Source organism: Sparus aurata, chromosome 2 (genome assembly GCF_900880675.1).
Source record: "Sparus aurata chromosome 2, fSpaAur1.1, whole genome shotgun sequence".
Lineage (NCBI taxonomy): Eukaryota > Metazoa > Chordata > Actinopteri > Spariformes > Sparidae > Sparus > Sparus aurata.
In genome coordinates, this window is record NC_044188.1 from 16,499,540 (window position 1) to 16,516,257 (window position 16,718).

At 40.5% G+C, this 16,718-nt stretch overlaps 1 protein-coding gene across 4 annotated transcripts in view; it reads left to right on the plus strand.

The window, feature by feature from the left end:
- Nucleotides 1–211: 211 nt before the first annotated feature.
- Nucleotides 212–16,718, plus strand: part of grik4 (glutamate receptor, ionotropic, kainate 4) — a 339,847-nt gene continuing 323,340 nt past the window's right edge. For all 4 annotated transcript variants that reach the window (XM_030406054.1, XM_030406044.1, XM_030406072.1 and 1 more), the window contains exon 1: nucleotides 212–1,083. The gene's annotated coding sequence lies outside the window, so the exon portion shown is untranslated. The remainder of the gene's footprint in view (nucleotides 1,084–16,718) is intronic.

The window sequence follows — 16,718 nt, forward strand, 5'->3', positions numbered from 1 at the left end:
AAAGTGGTGTGCTTTGAAGACATAAACCTGACAAATGTCTAACAGCCACATTTAAAAAATATGGACTTAATCTCGTTCATTTATTTCACGTCAGAAGAGCTTTTTTATGTGGCTGATTGCTTTTTTTTTCTTTCTTTTCCACGCATGGTCAGGCGCGGTGTGAGGAGAGGAGGGCACCAAAAAAAAAAAAAAAAAGAAAAGAAGAGGAGAGGAGAGAAAAATCCCCTCTGACCGCGAGTGTGTGCGCGCAAGAGAAAGGGACGAGACTCCGGCTGCACCTCAATCTGGTCTGCATCTTTCCACCGGACCGCAGTGGATCCAGCCGACGGACTGACGGACCGTACCGGGACTACATCCACTGACAACACAAGATGTGAAGGAGGTGTGCGTGTTTATCCACCAGGTCCTGCTTTTTGTTTGAAACGGGGGGAAGCTCAGCACAACGCGAGAAATCACTGCCTGGCTCTTTCTTCCTCTTCTTTTTTTTTTTTTTGCGCTCCTGCCTCACTCGTAAGTGGGATTCAGGATACGCAGCATCACCGGTAGAATAATCCTAACAGATAAGACGCTTCCAGTTCAGTTCAGCAGGGCCTATCAGAAGATAAAACTCTCCGCCCGGTGCGGAACAGGACTGCTGCTCTTCGGGGGGGATAAAGTGAGGAGGGGTATTTTTTTCTTCCAACTATTTTGGGATGTGGATGCTTTTTTCAATTTATTATTTTTCGCTGGGGTGCGCTAATGATGCCCCTTGAAACAGGACACGATTTGGACATCTGAAGATCAGATTTAACCGGACTGCTGCTGATCTTATCGGTAACGCGTATTTTTCCCTTAGCTCAGTGAGTGTCGGTGGTGGAGAGGAGAGGAGAGAAGAGGAGAGAGGAGCGAGATCCAGCGAATTACACAGGAGGGGGAGAATTGAGTTACAGTGCAATTGCGCTTTTTCTTCGCAAAACGACGTGGTTTTTTTTGTCCTGTCTGTGAGCAGCGGACGCGTAAAAAAAAAAAAAAAAAAAACCCCGAGGCGAACTCACTGAGAATTTATTTCAGACCCGGAGAAAAGAGGGAGCACACGGATACAAGGTGAGGAAATTTAAGTTTCTTAAAAGTCCCATTATGCGTTAAAGAGGACGCGTAAAGGTGTTTATTTTTTGGTGGAGATGCGCGCTGCGTGCCGCTCCGCCGGGGCGCCTCACCGTGCGGCAGAAGTTGACATATCGATCATCCGTCATGTGGTCTCGGGTGAAATGGTGTTTTTTTTTTTTTTTTGTTTGTTTTTTTACCGACTCCAAAATACTTCACCCGCTCTCTGTGCGCATTTCCCTGCTTTGTGTGTGTGTCTCTGTGTGTGTGTGCCAGTTGTGTTGCTGTATCCTAATTGTTGCACATCGCCGAGCTGTATGGGGGGAAAAAGTGCGCCTGGAGAGCGCGAATCAAACAGTCTGAATGAAAGCGCGGCAGATTGTTCATTGTCAGGAGGGACGTTTCAGTCGTGATGGATGCGCACTGATAAAGTATTCACTTCAAGTGGAATGATTGAGATCAGGCGTTAATTCATCACGGGGGGGGATCGATAATCTCCGTATGGTTTGGTGTTGGTTCAACCCCTTTTTACAGATTTTGAGCTGTTCCTCGTGAAATTTTTGTTTTTGTTTTTTATTCAAAGGAAACACATTGTAGAACATTATATGTGTTCAGATGTAGCACCACCTTGCGGCTCAGTCCGGTACCTCATGCATCCACAGGTTCTGCTGGGATTATTTATAGCATTGTAGTCGCATCCCCCCTCCCATATATATTTTGTTGTTTATCGCCTCCCGGGCTGTAAAGTGACGCTGTAATAAATTAAAAATGTGGGGAAACGTTTGACTCCCCTCATCCTCCTTCTCAGGCAGTAAATGTCCATAACCACAAATAAAATCAGCAGATGTATTTTCACCAAACGCTCCCGAGCATGAAAGAGTTAATCTGCCTGCAAGTTGACGGTTCGATCATCCTCCTCGATGTGACTTACAGCTCGCTGTAAATGAACAACATATAACTCTCAAAGACGTGTTTTGCTCCGAATATAAATGTCATGTTTGTATATGTGTTTGCCTTCAGTTAAAAGCCTGTTCGCACGGATCAATATCTGATAATACTTCGTCTCTTCCTAGTGCCTGTGCTTTGCTGTATTCCCCATTTTTCAGCAAAATTTAGTAACTCAAAACTTTATTGGCAGCTGCAGGATAACCACCTGTTAGTGCTCCACCGGTGCCAGCTGATGCCTGCGTTTTCTGCAAGCTCAAGTACTTTGTGTTGATCCCAAAATGAATAAATGCTGCATCCATAAACACAAAACTGCTTCGCTGGCTGTCCGGTCATAAGACAGATATACAGAATCAATTTCATGTTCATAAGTTTATCTGCGGGTCTGCAAAATTCACGCAGTGTTTGATGGCCTCAGGAGGGGCCTGAGAGGGGAACACTCAGGAGTTTGACAGCTTGGTAATTGAGAGTGATGACAATCTTGGATTGGATGTAATGCAATTAAGAATTGGGTGCTTATCAACTGTTTGGTTTAGTCGCAGAGGGTTTTTTGTTTTGTTTTGTTTTGTTTTGAAGGCACCAGAAGGAGGGAATAAGACATTCAGATGATCGAATTAAGAGTAATTCAGTCCTATTGGACAAACATTTACACACACTGCAGACTTTCTCTTCCCACGTATATTAAAACTGGTTCTGCGAGATCACAACTCATCGACTCCAAATGACCAAACTCCATTCAGTGGGCTGCGGTTGAAAGCTGAATAAAAAGCTAATAAATTCAACTTGTACTGAAATAGTTCTGGTCTGAAATAAACTTCAGCACTCTGTGCAAGACTCAGTTAAATTGATCAAGACCACTTTAGCGATTCATATTGACTGAGGCTGATGGTGAATATAAAATGTAGAATAAAAGGTTTGTGATACATTTCTCTCTGCAACTGTGTTCGCTGTTTGAACTGGCGGAGTGAATGGAAGCAGGTCAGATTCAGGACCTTTCGTAATGACGACATCCAGAACGACAAGTTGGCTTTGACAACAACCCAAACTACTTAAAGGTGGTCAAGGTTAATTATGTTAGCTTCAGTTTAGTTTCATACTCATGTTGAAGAAAAAAAAGCTAATTTCATGAAGAGAGACATTTAGTGACTGCACCTGCTAGTCTGTTATAAGATAAAGGATGTGTGTTTTACCAACAACAAATTTAACGTAAGCTAGTGGGTTAAAATGTCCCTGAGTGGCGTTATCATTTTATGCATTGGTGACACCCCTAAAGTGTTTTTTTTCTTCTATTCCTCACATCACGGTAGAAGAAGTTACCAGCTAATCATTACCCGGTGCAACATTTTTCTGTTGCATGAAGCATGAGTATCGTTATTTCTCTAAACCAATTCAACCACTTCAGAGCGTACTGAACACAAATTAAGGTTATAACTGCCCAATCACTTGAAAGACACTTTTGCTAACCAGTAGCCATAAACACAAAGCTAAACACCGGAGTTAGCATACAAGCTAACAAACTAGATTTAGCAACAGGCTACGTAGCTCGACTGCAACATCATACGACCATATGCGCTATTGTGAGTATTACTGTAACCACCGCCACCATAGCCTTGTGGTTAACACAGAGAATTAAACATATATCAAGCAGAGGTCCTTACTTGTACAGCAGAAAAAACGCTAACTCTGCGTCGCTCTTAAGTCCTTACAAATCCCGCAGCTCCCTCCATCTTTGAAATGACGCTCTGATATTTATCCTTGTTTTCACTCTGCCTCGGTCCAATTCTTTGTCTTTACACTGCTTTTCTTCGTCTGTCTTCTTATTTCTTCTCTTTGATGTGGGCAATGGTGGGTCATTTTTCTGCTCTGTTGTTCTCTATGGAGGACCAAACCTGACATAAGTATAAATAAATAAATAAATAAATAAATGCATAAATGCATAAATGCATAAATAAATACATAAATAAATAAATAAATGCTGAAATAAATGTATAAATAAATAAATGCATAAATAAATACATGCATAAATAAATAAATGCTGAAATAAATGTATAAATAAATAAATAAAAGTATAAATAAAAGAATAAATGCTTTTTATTTATTTATACATTTCTGTTCACCTACATTTATTTATTTCTGTATTTCTGTTCACCTACATTTATTTCTTTCTGTATTTCTGTTCACCTACATATATTTATTTCTGTATTTCTGTGTCCATATGTAAATGAGGAGGTAGGAGGTCCTAACCTCAGTCAAGAGCATGATTGGTCAAATCGGAGAGCCAGACAAAAGCAAACGATTCCTGATCTCAAGCCTCGCTCTCTGTAACGTTGTAAACAGCTCCAGTTAGCTTAATGGCCTCGACCAGTGTGACAGGTTAACTGGCGTTCATTTTAACTTGCGAGGGTCCCAGATGTGCTGGTGGTGTGGTTTGAGAATCCTGTCTGGAGAGCCATGTCCGCTAACCAGGAAAAACATTCTGCTCATCGCTCCAAGTCATGTATATGTGTATTCGTTTTGACGTGGCTTGAACACTTCTATCCACACGGAGAAGCCGGGGCTGCGACTTGCAAACCACTACTAGACGAGCGCTACAGAGCACAAATCGTCCAAAAGTGCATGTTGTCGGTCTCATATCTTTGTCTTGAATCTCTGTACTCTTAAACAACTCATGTGTGGAACAGTATCAAGCATTTGTTCACGCCGAGCGGCTCGAGAGCGGCGTGGACACCGCTGTTAGCAGTTAGCTGCTAGTTAGCTTTTAGCTGCTCGCTGTAGCGCTAAGAGCGTAGCGTCCAGGTTAACATGTTACCACCGAGAGTGAGATACATGTCTGGGCTTTCCTATGAACCATTGTCGCTACTGGTGTTTGTATCACAGGTTGATCTGGACGTCTCACGATTTGCCACAGCTGATTGACCTCACGCTGAGCTCGGGCTGGATGTCAAAGTACTCTGCAGACTGTTTGACCAGCAGGCTGTATGACAGTGTACAGTTTTCACACTTACTTTCACACACTGACTTAGCTTCAGCTTAATAACGATGTATGCGGCTCGGAACGATGGCTTTAAGCGACCATTTGAACAGTGCGGAATGAAAAATACCCGATGGTAAGCTGTGTCACAAGGTAGCCTGGACGCTGCGCTACAGCGAGCAGCTAACAGCTAACATAAGAGCTAAAAGGGGTCTCCACTCCGCTCTCGAGCCGCTCGGCGTGAACAAATGCCTCAGCCTGTTCCACCCATGAGTTATTTGAGAGTACAGACATTCACGACAAAGATATGAGACCGACAACATGCACTTTTGGACGATTTGTGCTCTGTAGCGCTCGTCTAGAATACACATATACATGACTTGGAGCGATGAGCAGAATGTTTTTCCTGGTTAGCGGACATGGCCGAGGACCCCTCTCTCTCCAGACGGGATTCTCAAACCACACCACCAGCACACCTGGGACCCTCGCAAGTTAAAATGAACGCCAGTCAAATTCATAACTATACCATAGCTACATGAACAAATGTCAACAACTGCAGCTAACAGTTAGCTGAGCGGGCTTGCTGGTAGCCAGCAACATTCCTGTACAGTGTACAGGAATCAGCGCTGCTAGTAAGGCAGAAGTAGTAGACCCTCATCGAGCACACTCCTGTAACCAATCATGCTCTTGACTGAGGTTAGGACCTCCTACCTCCTCATTTACATATACAAATACAGAAATAAATATATGTAGGTGAACAGAAATACAGAAATAAATAAATGTAGGTGAACAGAAATACAGAAATAAATAAATGTAGGTGAACAGAAATGTATAAATAAATAAAAAGCATTTATTCTTTTATTTATACTTTTATTTATTTATTTATACATTTATTTCAGCATTTATTTATTTATGCATGTATTTATTTATGCATTTATTTATTTATACATTTATTTCAGCATTTATTTATTTATTTATGTATTTATTTATGCATTTATGCATTTATGCATTTATTTATTTATTTATTTATTTATACTTATGTCAGGTTTGGTCCTCCATAGTTCTCCGCCATTGTTTACAGTTTGGGTTTGAAAGTATCTGACCAGGTAAGAACAGGCACTGCACCTGTGCGGGGGAGGGGGGCTGCCATGTACGAGGGTGATTGACACTTCTCAGACACTCTCCTTGGCTCTGATTGGTTGTATTCTACCGGTAGCGGTAGATTCTTGCAAATCAAATTAAAGCCACTGGGTGGAGCCACAGACAGTGGATTTTTACACAGCTGACCTGTATCTTATTCTACTGATCATAATGACAATTTAACAAATATAACAAAAAATAGTGACAGACTACAACTTTAATGTTAGCTAGCTAAGCTATATCCCAGTCCAATAATAATATAATGATAATAGCTAAGTAACGATACTAAGTTTAGCATCTAGCAACTATTTTCTCAAAGGGAACTTAAGTTACCAACTGGACAATTGAAAAAGAAAAAAAGTAATTTGACAATACTCAACACATAACCACTGTTTTAAAGATATCATAAGACTTCTCTTACTTTCTTTTGTTCTACTCACTAGAAACTAAACACATTACACTGTGGAAGTGTTTACATGAGCCACTGCTTAGCTAAATCTGACTAGATAAGCAGATTGATTTGGTTAAATAAATTGGAATGAGTGAACCTGATTGTAATGACTTATGATTAATACATTATTCTTATTGTTATTTTTCCTAGTCTTCTAATTGGAATGCGCTGTGTTGGAGCAATTTGTTTGTTGTTAGTTTTGGTAATTATTTTTGCTAATACCAAGTAGTATTATTTGCTTGATTATTGGAGATATTAGTTTTATTTAGAGTTTGATAGTATTTTAATTTTCTTGTCATTTGTTTAGTCTAATTATTTCCTTGTTTGGCATGTTCAGTTTTGTCTGAGTGTTTTGTTTTTGTGTTATTTAGGAATTTGAGTGGAACTGTGGGCACTCAAGTTTATATGGGCAGGAGGACAGGTGCAGGGCCACGATGCACCTGGGTTGGCCTATGTTTTTTTTTGTTACCGCAGCAGACGAGGTGTGCAGACTTTTTCTTTGTTCTTTGTTTGCTTTCTTGCTTTTGGAAAATTAATCATGAAAACCAAACGCTGAATGGACATTGAACTTCTTAAGTTTGATTTAGGGTATTTGATGAATGGCCACTACCCACTATGTTTCAATGGTATGCATTACGGTATAAGTTTGCTACAGTTTGCTTGGAATAATTTTGAACAACAGAAAACTTGAGAACAATCTTATTATTAATGACGCTATTATGGAACAGTACAACTGAAAGTTATTAAATAATGATGCAGAGTTCTTTCTCAGCCTCAAACAAACAACACCATGTATTCACATTGCTTTCTATGTAAGAGCCCTTTGAGGCCAGATTATGATTTGTTATGTGAGCTGTACAAACACAATTGACTTGAGTTGCTGCAGACAGAAAGTGCCTACGATTATCTCCCTAATCGTTCTGTTGATGTTACTGTGAACAAATCATCCACCTATGACAATTGTAAGAAAATGTTTCATTTGCCTTATCAGAGTACTCTGACTCCGGCATCAGGACAGTGCAGACAGGGTTAGCCAAGTCCAGGTCCCGGACCAGCAGCAGACCTGTTCCCAACTAAAAAGGGGGGTTCAGTTAACAGGTGTTGCTTGCAGGTAAAGTCTGAGTCGCAGATGTTCAGACCACGGGGATCCCAGCTCTGTATTTTCCACACAAAAATACCAGATTACTGTTTTTTAGTGGCACCTGTAAGGTTTTATGGATTTCACTTGGCAGAGGTGCAAATGCTGGTAGATTTCCAGATGTCATTTTTGTGCAAATGTAATTTTTTTGGTCGCCTCCTGTGCCTGTTCGTGAAAATCATGGCTCTGTTTCATGGCTGTGTTTTCTGAGATGGGAGTAGTGGTGTTGCTCACTTCACTCACTGGCTGCTATTTATTTGTTTGCGCGCTCCAGAGTTCAGTGGTTTGCAATGCGGTGTGTTATGAAACAGTTCCACTGTTTCAACAGAGCACAATGTGGCATTGTTGACAGCTGGTGCACCTGGAGCAGTGGTTGGCAATTGGGTTCAACCAAAGGCCAGTTTTACAGCACACACAGGGCTAAGGCTGGTTTATTGTTGTAGCGGAGAGACAGATCTTTATATATTATTATACGTTATATGAAATCATTTTGTTTGCTTAAATATTATTATTCTTAATTAATGTGTGGGCTCCCACACATTATCCAGCTTAGATGTTTATACCCGGTAATATTCAAACATTTACAAAAGGTCAGGGGCCAGATTTGGCCCACAGGCTGCCAAGTCTTGCCGACTTCTGTAGTACCATAAATAAATAATGAAGGTGGATCAGGTTTAGATACTTTCATAATAAAACCAAATACATGTACCAGTTATTAAAAAAATGCCTCACAGACGTTTATATGGATGAATATGTATGATTATGGTAATTCATCTACCACCACCATTTGTTAAAGGTTTCATGATTCTATCCAAACAAACAATGGTGATTAATGTAGTGGCACTTTAAAAGGAGAGATGAACACCTAATTTGCAGAAACAGGAGCAGGCTATTTATTGAAGTGGTCATTATTATCTTTGAGCCACAGTTCCGTGAGAAATTACAATGATCAGCTTGGGGAGTAAAAACTCTGGTAGATTGAGTAGGAAAGGATCTGTAATTACCATAGAAATTCAATTCATGGTGTATGATGTCTTACTGTGTACTCCAACGCACTCTGGTCAGTCAGTGTGGTGATGTAACGCTTAACTGTCCCCAAATTCAGTGATCACATCACAGTTACAAATCAGATAATGTTGTTACTTGTGTTACATAAGTTCTCCAATTATCTGCATAATGGGTGGACTGGAAAAATACATCAAATGTGCTCTCTCATGCTCGCTTACGCAACAGTCGCCTGACCTCTTCTAGATGTGAAATACAACACGGCAACGCTGTCTGGTGCGTCCGAGGAGAGGCTCTTCAGCACGGGCAGTCTTGTGCTGACTCTGAGGAAGAACAGATTGCCTGACAAACGATTCAAGAGACTCCTCCTGAGCGTTAGTAATAAACATGTCAGATAAGCTGGACCAGTCCACTTTATAAAGCCATTGTTTGGTGAGAGAGAGACCTCGGGTTTGTTTGTTTGAGTGTGTTTGGCCTGTTACATTAGGGATTGGACAAAATATTGATAAGGTAACGTATTCTGTATCAGGAGGGAGAAATATATATCTCCAAATATCAAGGTTACACGGTGGATCATTATTTCCTTTCTTTCCTTACAACATAGGGGTTGCTTTTACAGTAAAAGAAGTTGGAAAATAATTTGGTTTAATGCTATATTCTTAACTGGCAATTACATGACAATATGTCTCAAGAGATGTTCTGAAGTTATGTAAAAGAAATGTCATGCTAGTGTAACAAATGACTTTCTACAGGAGGTAAAAGTAAGTAAAGTGATGCTTGACTTAAAAAACACTTGTAATGAGTAATACATTCGGTAACGACCCGAACACTGGTCAGAGTCAAAATGTTTGCTTTTCTTAACCGGCCCCTTACATAATCTGGTTTAGTAAGAAATGCAGCAGTGAAACATAAACTGTAAGCTTAACTGGAGTAAGTGTACAGTATTTCTCAGTTGTACAAAAAATATGAAGAAATTTCAGTCAGATGTACTGAATTAATTATGGCACTCTTGATAAGTCAGCCTGAAATTCCTTATTTTTTGTCCTCATCATAGCTTTGCGCTGCATCCTTGGTGTGAATACCCAAGAAATGTTGGCATTGCAATTCTTTTGATTCACAGGTGTGTTATTAAAGTGAATACAAAACTCTCAGGGTCTGTGTGACATTGCCTGCCGAGGTCTTAGCTGCTTGTGTTGAAGGTTAATTATCATCAGCTGCTCTCTGGCTCACAGTGAGGGACAGAGTGACAATCAGTAGTCCTTAATAAAGTCTCTTCTCCTGTGAGTGGGAAGGAGCGCCACTGCCGTGCTCTGCATCTGTCCTGCTTCATTTAGCCGGCCGTCACTGCAGCATGCTCACACTCATGACTGAATGCTTTCACACACACACACACATACACACACACACACACACACACACACACGTATGCTCAGTATACATTAGATAGGGAATGTTTTGAAAATTGAGGCTATTTTGTCAGCCTGCTGAGCTGGCGTTCTGTTTTCATCCTTGCTTCCACAGGTCACGTTTAACATATTCATTGTGTTAATTTAGCTGGTGGAGCCATTTGCTCAAGGTTATGCTAACAATGTCCTTCACATGATAAACACAGCATCCTAATGGCACTCAGGTACGCTTCTCCACCTTCCTGATTTTCACTTGTACTACACATTACCGGACGGTCTTCAAGGTTGAGTGTTTATGGCACATACTTGGAGGGCTGCAGTTTACGGCTGGCAGGTGTAGATGCCACGGATGTTTCCTGAAGTGGCAGAAAAGTCACTTGTACCTCAACATGTATATGCACCTTATCATCTATCTACAGGTACTTCTTGCCAGTCTGCTTAACTGTGGTTTTATCATAGCATGAGAATCTGATTTAAATCTTTCCCACCCAATCATTCTGTTAAAGTCAGATAAAGTGTACTAGGTATACTAAACGTCTAGTCTAAACGTGAGAATGAAAAGTAAGGACATAAATAGACGGCGGGCAATTACTGGCAGAACACGGAGCAAAAGGGGCGGGAAAATGGACAAAGGGAGGAAATTAAATGCAAAACATGACACGAGGGCAGAACTTCAAAATAAAACAGGAAATGACAAAACAAAAACTCGAATCATAACACATTCAGTCTGTTTGAAGGGGGGTATTTTAACATAGATAACAATAGATATTAAGTTTCAGGACAGGGAGATGATCGAACATGTGCCACAAGAGATTAAATATCTGACGAGGAAGAGGAATGTCACACAGCTGTTCTGATTAAAGTTGATGTTGCATGTAAACACCAGACCCTGTTAATCTCATCCCATTTAAAGAGTTGATCAGAAATCTTCAGTAAGGACTAAGACATTTTGTCCAGGTAAATATAGGAAGTATTCTCAGTCCTGGTTCCAGAGGCTTCCTGGTCTGCATGACACGGATGTTTTCCTGCCCCAACACACCTGATTCACATGAATGGGTCATTGTCAGGGCTTCAGCAGAACTTGAACATTTCAATCAATTGTGTCGGAGCAGGGAAACATCTAAAACATAAAGTCGGTTGACTCAAAACATCCTGTTTGTCAGTCTCGACGGAGCCTATTGCCATTTTTATAACGCTGTCGTGGCGTGCCATCAGGTCTGGCACAGGAAGACGGCGGCATTATTAATATCGCCTGCGAAGATCTGATTAATATCTGTCTCACTGGTTTGCAAACAAACCAATCTAATGAGCACCACAGTAGAGTTGTTTTGAACTGATGAAAAAGTCAGACATGTGGGCAGAGATGCAGAAGTCTGGAACCAGACTGGCTTTATCCTGAAATAAATCGTATGTCTAAATCACATATATTATCACCTCCAATTACCTTTGAAATACACTTGAAGTTATAGATACTTGTTTTGCTCTGCTACATGTTAGTAAATGTTCAATCACACAGTAGACTCAGGCAGGTCTACTTATTTCTAGATCTAACTAGCTGAATCCTTTTGAACTTTAACTTTAGAGGCTACCATTACTTGTTATCTTGTTATTACAAGAGACATCTAAGTTGTTTGCCCACCTGTGGAATGATATTGCCACAAGCAGCAACAAGCTTTCTGTCTTAACTACTTTTTTAGCTGATCTCCAGGCCTTCAGATTCACTTTTAACTGTGCAGCGTATTGTGAGAGAAGTTATTACTCACCACCTCCGGCATTTTGCGCGAAAAAGCATTTGGACTGGGGTGAATGAAAATGCATTACTTTGTTATCCAAGCTCCCATAGGTCAACATTCATTTAGAGTAAAACAAAAATCCAGAAAGCCAAATTTGATTCACTTCCAGTCAAAGTGATTTACATTCAGTCGAAAAAGGTGAATATGTGCAGAAACAAAACTGACTCGAGTTCACCGTTGCGATAGCAGCGTGAGATGTGTTTTTGCAAAAAAATAAACCACAGTTAGAGAAAACTCTCACTGCTAAGAAGCTGTAGGATGGCCCAATTTGTAGATACCTTTTGCAGGGATCAAAGTCGGTTCATACTGGGTCACATTCTGCAACCATGTTTTGTAGCATTCCTCTGTATTTCATTTTAAACTCGAGAAGCAGGGAAGAGCGATGACATTTTTTTAATTATGTGTCTCACTACATGCAGGAATGGCTCTGTAGGGGGATGACCATGACCGTGAAGAAAAAAATGAGAAATGACCGTGATAAATGACATAAACAAAAAGAGGAAACAGTTTGTGAGCATGAGTAAGCCAGAGAGTGTAATATCCTGGAGTTTGAGATTTCTCATCCAAAGACCGTCAATCCATATTATTCCTCTGTGGACTTGTGACGAGTCCCGAGCTTATTTCTTCTGTGCAGACATTAATTAACTCCCCCATATACTTAGTAAAGGTTTATACACACATTTTCAAAGAATGTACAATATGCGCTCATTGGCCACTTTAATCGGCTATAAGAGCTTAACCTTAAATTCTATCTTTACAAAGATAACTGTCGGTGAGATTTAAAGTTACCAATGTTTATTATTTAGATTATGGGTTATAGTGGAATTGAATTGGACAAAATTATATCAATAGTTGTTTCTAATGTTTTGCCCAGCCCAACATGAGAGGGAAGAATGTTAGGAACACATTTTATCACCTCTTGGAAAGTTTGAACCAAAATTGACCGTTTGTAAGAGTCTAGCTGAGCTTAAAAATGTATTTTTAGCCATTTTACATCACATCCACCATCATATTGTGCAGCAATTTAACAACATATGCCAATTAATGTCTCTTTCCTATCAAACAAAATGTCACATGTGCTTACATGAGCTGTACCGACTACCAACAATTGGTAACACCATTGGCTAATATGCAGAGACAAATAACTCTCCTCCTTCACGCGGACCTTGAAAGTTAGAATATGCATCAAATCTGTTGTACTGGATTGCATCAGATCAAGTGTAAGTTTTCTGAACAAAGTTTTAAGCACGCATAGATGCAACACTTTGAAGTTAAATAGTCGAGCCGAGATCTGTTGGTCTGTTTGTCTGCATCCATCCACTGGAACGATCTCTGGAAAGTTACAGAATTGGAAAGCCAAAGAGAGTTTTTCTGCCTCGATTTTGAATAAGTGCCAGGCTGAGCAAACATGATATTACGCCTGCAAGGGCCATTTGCAATGCGCTGACAAGAAAAGTGAAGTCAGATTCATGGTCTCATTGCGCTCTTGATCAATTGATGGATTGGACATGGGAGCATAACTCCCCAAAGTTGTGAAGGTTAACCAGCAACCGCATATCCATCCTTTAACCTCTGAAGCATGAACGTGGCAACCCGCGGCAGTGCATTGAAAGACGTGCCATCTACCTGGATGCTGCAGTACTTCAGGGGGCATTCACACTAGCCGTGACAACCTAAGACTACACACAAGACAAATCCTCTTTCAGGTACACTTAAAGCTGTTTTCAAAGTGTAACAGAAGAAAAGCGAGGGGCTACAGGGACTCCATTCAAAAACCATATGAGATCCTTGGAGATAAGAGCTGAACAGCCAGCACACAGTTGTTGTTTTTTGCTTTCGCCAAATAACCTCTCTGCTGTCCGGTTGCAGAAACAGCACAGACCCGTGAGAGATCATGGCCTGGTCGCTGACCACCACCGACCGGCAGCATCGCGTTGATTCCTCTCAGGCTTTGTTTGTTTCCTCATTATTCTGATGACAGTATGTCTGCGTATGTGTGCATAGTGTGCCGATGGGAGTGGCTCATCTGACTGTCGAAGATGATTCATATCCACTGCACAACTTGTCAGCTGTTTAGACAGTGATAAACGAGAGGGAGAATCTGTGCAAGGCAGACTGCCATAGATAAAGCACCTGCAGGGATTCTGACCTACCTGTGGTCAAGAGAAGAGAGAAAATAGATGGACACACCACAGACACACGCAGTGCCACAGACTCAGGCTTTGTTAAAGAAGATATTTAAAGGCACATGGCAGGCTATCTTCACCTAATTGTAGGGATGATATTAGTACTTTTTAATTAAAATGTAGGTTTAAAGAGCCAGGGTGTTTTATTAGGCCATAACTCTCGATGTCTTAACAGGTTAAATGAGCTGAGAGAATTATCCAGCGACCATTCATTACATAGTCTGTAGTTAACGACAACTGTTGGCAACAAAGTCGGTCAGAAGTAACTATCTCATAAATGTGTCTGCGAGTTTTGCCAAACTGCAGAATGAGAACCTTGGCTGTTTGGTTGTTGGTGTTGATATGTGTTACATCTGGCCAACGATCGAGAGAAAATCACCAACGTGTCATTTTGACATTTAAAGGATTGCTCTCTTTTTCTATATTAACTAAATAGTTGATTGATGTTAATTTCTAGTTTGGATCTCTGATTTTTGATGCTCGGACACTGTTTGTCTTGTTAGTGTGGGAAACAAAAGCTTTACCCATAGCGAGCAAATTTGCCTCATTGATGAATCTAACGTTATCTTGAAATGGAATGATTGAATATTACATTATTATAGCAATAATGGAGTATCTCACTAAATGTAAGCTATATTAATATTTGTTTTTTCTGCATAGAACTAGCTAGAATGTAGACCACTAACACATGCCTGGAACTGATATAGACAATAAAGTCAAGGTCAATCACAATGTTGGTCAGACAAATCTCAGTTATTCCTTAAGTCACTCAGCTGTTATTCATTGCAGAGCCTGACCAATACATGTGTTACTATCTGCTGGTATTGGCATATAAACATAGCACAAAAATTAAGAGATTTGTGTTTTGTAGATTAGTTCCTTTTTCTAACAATGCATCTTGGCAATAAATGTTATACCGTTGGAAAGCCTGTTTATTTCCCTTTTAAATGGTGCCACATTTGTAAGGAACATGCATTTGTGGGATGAGCAGCAGAGCTGAGTATGTGGGTTGCGCCCGTGTAAAATTTGCCAAAGTCTTCTCTGCCAAACAGCTTATTCTGCTGTTGACTCTTGTTTGGTGTTGTTTGGTGGATTGGATGATTGAAGTCTGAAGAAACAAGACATATTGGCAATTTAGCAATTTAATAATTTAACAAACAGGAGCCTCCTGTGATGCTGTTTTCTTCCTGTTCATACAACTACAAGCTTGTTACCGCTTATGAAACAGTCTCAATTTAATACCGATGCCTCTACACGATCTACGTAAGCAAACAAGACCATCAGCAAGAAGACTGGCTATTTCTATATACTTGTCAACGTTATTTTTGCTGTCACAGGCTCTGATTCTGACATATTTGATGACTTATTAAAGTGAAAGTATTCTTGATGGCAGAGTGCTGAGGATGAATGCACAGATCAAGATCTTTAAGACAGGAGGGTGGTGGAAACAAAGTCAATCACAATCAACCAAAAAAAAATGTTCCTGGTAGCAGATTTAAATACAACTCTATTAAGACGTGAAAAAAGATGCACCAATAAGCATACAAGTAATACACATGAAACACACACAGTAAAGACTGTAAATGCACATGAACAGAAGTTTAGATTAAAAGAAAAATTAGTTTTTTATGCACTTTCCCCTCAGCTTTCTCCTCATGCGCCGCCCCGTGCGGTGCAGTGTACAAATGAGAGGAAATATTGATCGTTTTCTTCGAAGGTAAACTGAAGCAGGTTCCTTGAGTCAGGCAGTTGGCAGCTGTTCATTCACGCAGACTCACAAAGCCCTTTAGGTCAGTGTACATCAGGGTGGATTTCAAAGACGGCCTATATAATGGACTCTGAAATGGCCGGAGTCCCTGGCGAGAGATTGTGTAATTTCCCTTTGCGCTGTGTTGACACAGATAAATGGCCTCCTTGGTGTAGCCTCACCCTCATTATTATGCTACAAGGGGGGTTACATTTTGACTGCTGCAAACCAAAAGCACATTAAAGTTGTAAACTAATAAAGGACATCCAATTGGACTGGACAGATATTGCCCACTTTTTTCAAGGTAATCATCTGTGATTATCGTCTCATTTCACAGATGGCTTGAACGGCCAAGGGATTTGTTTCTGAGATCAATACAGTGTGGTATTATTTGCATGATGGAGCTCTGCCTTTTGATATTCTGTCTCCCAAGAAGTCCGCATTTGGACCGCACTTTGTAATGTCTGAGGGGAGGGTAATTTAGTGTGCACAGAGAACTTTCCATAGCTTTTATCTGGCTCTATCCTGGCTGCACGGCACTTGTTGCCATAGCAGCCGGTCCCCACATACCATTTTTGTCTTTTACAGTGTTGAGCCATTAAATGTAAGTCAATGTATGAGAGCATCGATACGGGAACACAGTGCAATTAAGCCCTATCGTGTTGTCAGACTATTTTTTTTGGTTAGTTAAATCAGGATGAGATATACTGACATGATGTCCCCAAAACAAACTTCTGCTACATGATTTTTCAGTTAGTTCAAACATTATCTTCCTCTCAGCAGTAATATACAGTGCAGGATTTTCTTTAACATCCAGAGCCCTTGTTGCCATAGCAGCCGGTCCCCACATACC